The sequence below is a fragment of the Chiloscyllium plagiosum genome, chromosome 12 (genome assembly GCF_004010195.1).
Source record: "Chiloscyllium plagiosum isolate BGI_BamShark_2017 chromosome 12, ASM401019v2, whole genome shotgun sequence".
NCBI lineage: Eukaryota > Metazoa > Chordata > Chondrichthyes > Orectolobiformes > Hemiscylliidae > Chiloscyllium > Chiloscyllium plagiosum.
Window position 1 is genome coordinate 17,895,738 of NC_057721.1, and position 6,497 is coordinate 17,902,234.

General features: G+C 40.8%; 1 protein-coding gene and 1 long non-coding RNA gene across 6 annotated transcripts in view; both read right to left on the reverse strand.

Moving 5' to 3' along the window:
• The window catches only part of frmpd4 (FERM and PDZ domain containing 4), a 765,355-nt gene that overhangs the window by 724,740 nt on the left and 34,118 nt on the right, over positions 1-6,497 (reverse strand). The gene's annotated exons all lie outside the window — the stretch shown is intronic.
• LOC122555020 overlaps positions 2,464-6,497 on the reverse strand; it is a 27,208-nt gene continuing 23,174 nt past the window's right edge. The window contains exons 2-3 of the long non-coding RNA XR_006313135.1: positions 4,784-4,935; positions 2,464-4,560 (exon numbers count right to left, since the gene is read on the reverse strand). This is a non-coding gene — a long non-coding RNA (uncharacterized LOC122555020). The remainder of the gene's footprint in view (positions 4,561-4,783; positions 4,936-6,497) is intronic.

A 6,497-nucleotide genomic window follows, 5' to 3' on the forward strand; every position in this document is an offset into this window, starting at 1 on the left:
CCTCTCCGGCCTATCACCCTCACCTTAACCTCCTTCCACCTATCGCATTCCCAACGCCCCTCCCCCAAGTCCCTCTTCCCTACCTTTTATCTTAGCCTGTTTGGCACACCCTCCTCATTCCTGAAGAAGGGCCTATGCCCGAAACGTCAATTCTCCTTCTCCTTTGATGCTGCCTGACCTGCTGCGCTTTTCCAGCAACACATTTTTAAGCTCTGATCTCCAGCATCTGCCGTCCTCACTTTCTCCTACCAGCTAACAATTGTAATGTACAAGTTCAACATAACTTTCCTGCTGTTGTACCCTTTGCTCCTATTAATAAAGCCAAAAACACTGTATGCTCTACTAACTTCTTTCTCTACTTGTCATGCTATTTGTACAGATTTATGCAATTGTACACCCAAATCCATCTGCTCTTGCACCCCCTTTACAATTGTACCCCTATTTATGTAGTCTTTCAATGTTCTTCTCACGAAAATTATCATCTCTCATTTTTCTATTTTCAAACTCACCTGGTACCTGTCTGCCCACTCCAGCTATTTGTCTGTGTCCTTCTGGAATTCTACACTGCCTCAATGTTTACAATTCTTCCAAGTTTTGAGTCATCTGCAAACTTGGAAATTGTCCCCACACATCAAGATCTAGCTGTGTCAATTTTGTTTCCATGTTGCTACTGAACATTTTATTCCATGACATGTAACTTTCCTCAAAAGTCTGTTCTATATTATTGTATCAAATGCCCTCTGAAAGTCCACATACACTAAATAGTAGTAGAGCGTCTCTCCCACTATTTGATCAGGAAGTTAGTAATTTGTGAGTTTACATTTATAGTATAATACAATACAGCACCTTCTCCAAAGCATCCATGTCCCTCTCAGTAGTGTGGCAACCAAAATTGCATGCAATATTTCAAATTTGCCCTCACCCAAAGTTTTATACAATATGCCAACTTTTACATTCAATGCCCTGGCTGATGAAGACAAGTGCGCTATATACCATCTTGACTATCTTATCCAGCAGTGTTACCACTTTCAGGGATCTATGTACCTTTACACCCAGGTCCCTGTTTATGTTAATGCTCCTCAGGGTCTGCTATTATTGTACAATAAACACGTGAATTTGAACTCCCAAATGCATCACCTCACTTCAGTCTGTATTACACTCCATCTGCCAGTCGTCTGACCAAATCTGCAATCTATATCCCATTGTATCCTTTGACAATGTTCCTCGTTATCTGCAACTCCGCCAATTTGTATGTCATCTGCAAAATTACTAATCAGGCCACCTACATTTTCTTCCAGATCATTTAGATATATTACAAATAAAGGTCCCAGCACTGATCCTTGTGGAACACTACAAGTTACTGATCTCCCTTTTGAAAAGCACTCTTCCGCTCTGTCTTCCACGGCCAAGCCAGTTTTGTATCCATCTAGCCAGCTCACATAGATCCCATTAGACTCTACCTTTTGTACCAGCCTGCCAATGAGGTACCTTATCAAATGCCTTACTAAAAGTCCATGTAGACAACATCTACTGCCATTCCCTCAATCATTCTTGTCACCTCCTCAAACACCCAATCAAGTTGGTGAGACATGACCTTCCCAGCATAAATCCCTGTTGCCCATCACAAACAAGTCCATTTACTTCCAAATGCAAATAAATCCGGTCTTTCAGTATCTTCTCCAGCAGCATCCCCACCACTGACATCTGGCTCACTGGCCTACAATGACCTGGATTATCTCTGTACCCCTTCTTAAACAATTTAAAGTAGTCTCAAAGAGCAATAAAGGAAGCTGAGAAACTAACTTCATGAAACAATGTGGAACTGTCAGAATGCTGTTGTACAATCATTGCTGCTACAGATTCTACATGTAATTTCATTGGAGAATTAAACCTTTCCCACAGAAATGGAATTAGGGACAATGGGAATGAGAAGTGATGTGTTTGAACAAGGCAACTCATGGAGAAAAACTGGCATGGGCTTGGTGAGCTGAATAGACTTTTTAATTTGCAATGAGATTTAATAATTTGGTGCTATTAGAAATACTCTGTCTCCCTTTCTGTTACTGCTCAAAATATCCCAATTCTAGTAGGAATTGCTCTACTTTTATTGCTGATCGTGATGCAAGTGTGTTCTATTATTCTGATCGTAACTCAAACCTTTAATTTGTCACTGAAACAGCCTGTAACAGCACATTAATCAAGATCATTTACACTTACTAGTAAGATCACTTAAGGACAATTAGCAGCCTAGTTTTAATGCTGTTCATATGCTTGATCATACAGACTAACTACGGTACAACTGAAATAGACATTTCTCCACCAATAATTGGGAGCTAGCACTGAAATGATTGCATTGACCTCTATGAACAATTGCAATAGTGTAGTATCAGCTCGATTCTAGTTTCAGACAATAATTTATTTTCTGTTGGAAGCGGATCATATAACCAGAGGAATTATAATACAGAAAGTAATACTGAAGGAACTGGAGTAATCTAGGAGGAACCTAGTTTTCTTCCCTTTTATCCTTTTATATTCCCCCCATCTTTCAAATGGCTATCCAACTTATCAAATTATATTACAATCATAATGTTGCACCTATTTCAGCATTTTGCATTTTCAAATTCACTCATGGGATTTCAGTGTTGTGGCCTAGTCCAGTACTGACTACCCTCCCTAATTGCATTTGAGAAGGTGGTGGTGGTGATCACATTGTCTTGAGTCATCAATATTAGAGGAGGAATTCCAAGATTCTAACTTAATGACAGAAAAGGACAGTGATGTACTTCCAAGACAAACGTTGAGTGACTTGGAAATGGCGGTGTTCCCGAGAGCTCACTTCCCTTATTCTTCTACATGCTTGAGGCTAAATGTGAAAAAGAGCTGTCAAAGAAGACTTGACAATTTTTTGCAGTGCATCTTCTCAATGTATTCAGTTGGTATAATGCATCCAATGTCCTAATGACTCTTCATTTGATCTTGACAAAGACTGACCGATCAAACAGAATTCCATCTTGCTGTTAGATTAACTTGGACGCAATTCTAGAGCAACCAAAACTTATTCAATACAACTCTGTTCCTGATAGTCATATATGGTGAACACAGTCTGATGTTTCACCCCTCAGGCAGAAAGGGCAAAGTCCATCCACATTGTTAGCAGGCAGATTCATGCAAATGTTTTGCCTCTTTATTTTAGCTGATCAAATTTGTAAGAATCCAAGGTATAAGATTGCTCATCAGAATTACATTTCATGAAATTCCACTGAGATCAACTGAAATTTTCTAATGAAATGCCAAGTAAACTTCAGTCAAACTCCAAGCTCATAAAACATTGTTATTCCTTGACTTAGTAAGACAGGTGAAAATGTAGGAAAATCCGAACAATAATAGTTTACAGCACCTGACAGATTAATCTGGAAAACACATCAGTTCTGAACAAAGCTTTGACACACAATTACATTAATCCTTTGTGAAATAAGTTGCAAGATATTGCAGGGGCTAAACCGGATAATTTCCCAAAAAACAGACTTAAGCATAACAATGTGCAACTGGCCCATGCTGTTCGATGTAATGCAGATAGTGTGGCATCTTCTGGTTGTCTGCTTATTTATGTGGCAATGCAGCCAATGCTGACTGCACTATCAATGAGTCACACACATCAACTAATTGGCCCCCTAGAAAATGCAGTGAAAGTTCCACAGAGTGGCAATCTCACCCAGACAGTCGCTTCACTTCTGTTTTTACATAGCAAAAGTGTGCTGCATTTCTGACAAGAAATTCCAATCAATGTTCCTTTCGAAGTGCAAAACAATACTTTTTTCTGACTGGTCCCTTATGATATTGACTAATAAGAGGAAGGCAAACCACCATCCTTTATCACAGCGGTCAGTAGATGGATTCTGAAATTTAAATGTCCAGCATCACATGAAACTAGTTTAACAGCTGCTGTCAAAGGGTAAGTACATAAAATATGTCTAAGGGTAGTGTTTTGTGAGGGTAGGTTGCCAGTTTGATAGGCAGCCAGGGCACAAGGGGTCAGAATAACATTCCAAACCAAAATTTATGTCTGAGATCATGCCACACTGCCTTCAAACTTAAACTTGAATGCATTCCTTCATTGTCTAGCTTCCAAGTGTCTTTGCTTGTCTTAGGGCTCCTGATGCTTGGGTGGCAGGTGGCTGCTGATTTTCTGTGGAGGATACTGCAGGAGGGCCTTGAGCAGAACCTGAAGTAACACTGTTCTCAATCACCAAGCTTCAGGTTGCAACACCTTGACCTGAGCAGCAGTAGTCAGGCTGAGCTGGCAGGAAACAAGAGCTCCAATCACTGACGGAGATGATAGAACAAATACTGCCATCCAGAGAGACTATTGCAGCATTGTGCTCCATGAAGCCAGTGTCATCCCATCCCAAAAACTCCAGATAATCCTTTGGAGGACAGAATGCTGAACAGCAGTGGCACTAGACTCCCTTCAGAATGGTAACACTCTGAACCTCCAATGCAGCAAGTTGACCGTACGTGCCTTCAGTCTGAATTTCCAATATTTGGCATAAGCTGCTTTTGCTGCAATGGAAATGGAGACATGGAATGTAACATTATATTTGGGCTCAGAAGTGTGTTTAATAGAATTCTCTACCACTTCTGCGCTGGAAACAATAAGGTCCAAAATTTGTACATCAGTGGTAGATGAATTACGACTTCAGCTGAACTACTACAGAATGAAAACATCATCATGTCCGTCGACAGAGTACATGGGATTGATCTGTATGATGCACTGCTGACAAACCTTTCAGAAATTTAAGGAGTCACATCCCTTTTGGCAGAGAAAATTGACTTGCAGTCCCCACAAAACAATGGGTTGTCTTCTAGGGCTTTAAAACGAATACCTGCAGATAGAGGATGCCCTGTAGCAGTCTTCCAGGGATACTTAGAAAAGTCCTAGAGGATTAGAAACAACCAAGGGAACATCTTTATTCAAAAAAGGAAGGAAAACAAAAGCAGGTAACAAAAGGTCAGGTAAGTTAATATCTGTCTTGGGAAAATGTTGAAAGACTATTATAAAATATGGAATAGGAGAGCATTTAGAAAAACATAATATAATCAAGCAGCACCAGCATGGTTTCAGGAGAGGAAAATCATGCCTGACAAATTTACTAATTATTTGACAAGGTAGCAATCAGCACAGATAAAGCGAGACCAGTACATGTAGTATATTTGAATTCTGAAAAGGTGTTTGATAAGGTACATCGTATACGGTGACATATATGGATGCTTCACAGGAGGCTCCCAAGCACTGAGGATGTCACCTAGACGGGGGACGAAATGTCTGCAACACAAATTCCCAGCTCGGCGAACAGAACCACAACAACGAGCACCCAAGCTACAAAATCTTCTCACAAACAGTGACATAATAAGATAAGAGGTGGTAGCATTTTAGCCTGGAGAGACATTGCTTAACTAATAGAAGATGGGAAGTTGCAATGCAGCTTGCTGACCCTATAACAAGTGGAGTGCCACAGGGATGAGTGCACTTTTATAATATATATCAATGACTTGGCAGACAGAAGTTTTATTGTACTATTGCCAAATTTACAGATCACCTTGAGAGAGGTGGGAAGGCAAGCAGCGCATATGACAAAGGAATCTGTAGTAGGATATAGACAAGTTCAGTGAGGGGCAGAAAGCAGTGATATAATGTGAGAATAGGTAATTTATGTACTTTGACAAGATGGATAGAGCATTATTTAAATGAAGAACGGTTGCGGCACAGAGAGATTTTGGGGTCTTAGTCTATGAATCACAACATTCATTTTCAGTAGATAAGAAAGAAGGCAAATGGAATATTGGTCTTTATTTCAAAAAGAATTGAGTATGAAAACTGCTAGATCTAGCTAAAACTATACAAGGCACTCGTTAGATCACACCTAGAATACCGTGAACAGTTCAGGTCCTCATTTCCAAACAAAGATACGCTGGCATGACAGCAAGTTCGCAAAGTTGATCCGGCGATGGTATGAGGAGAGACTGAGTAGGTTTGGCTTGTACTGATCCGAGTTTAGAGGAATGAGAGGAGACCTTTGAAACATGGAAGATGTAGGAGCATGAAGAGGACATGGTCTGCTCTGCTACTCATTGAGATCATAGCTGATCAGATAATCCTCAACAGCACGACCCTGCCTTTTCCACATATTCCAAGATGCCCCCATACTGTTTAAAAATCAGCTTGTCTCACTCTTGAATAAGGAGAAAGTGAGGTCTGCAGATGCTGGAGATCAGAGCTGGAAATGTGTTGCTGGAAAAGCGCAGCAGGTCAGGCAGCATCCAGGGAACAGGAGAATCGACGTTTCGGGCATAAGCCCTTCTTCAGGAATGGGGAAAGTTTGTCCAGCAGGCTAAGATAAAAGGTAGGGAGGAGGGACTTGGGGGAGGGGCATTGGAAATGTGATAGGTTGAAAGAGGTCAAGGTGAGGGTGATAGATCAGACTGGGGTGGGGGCGGAG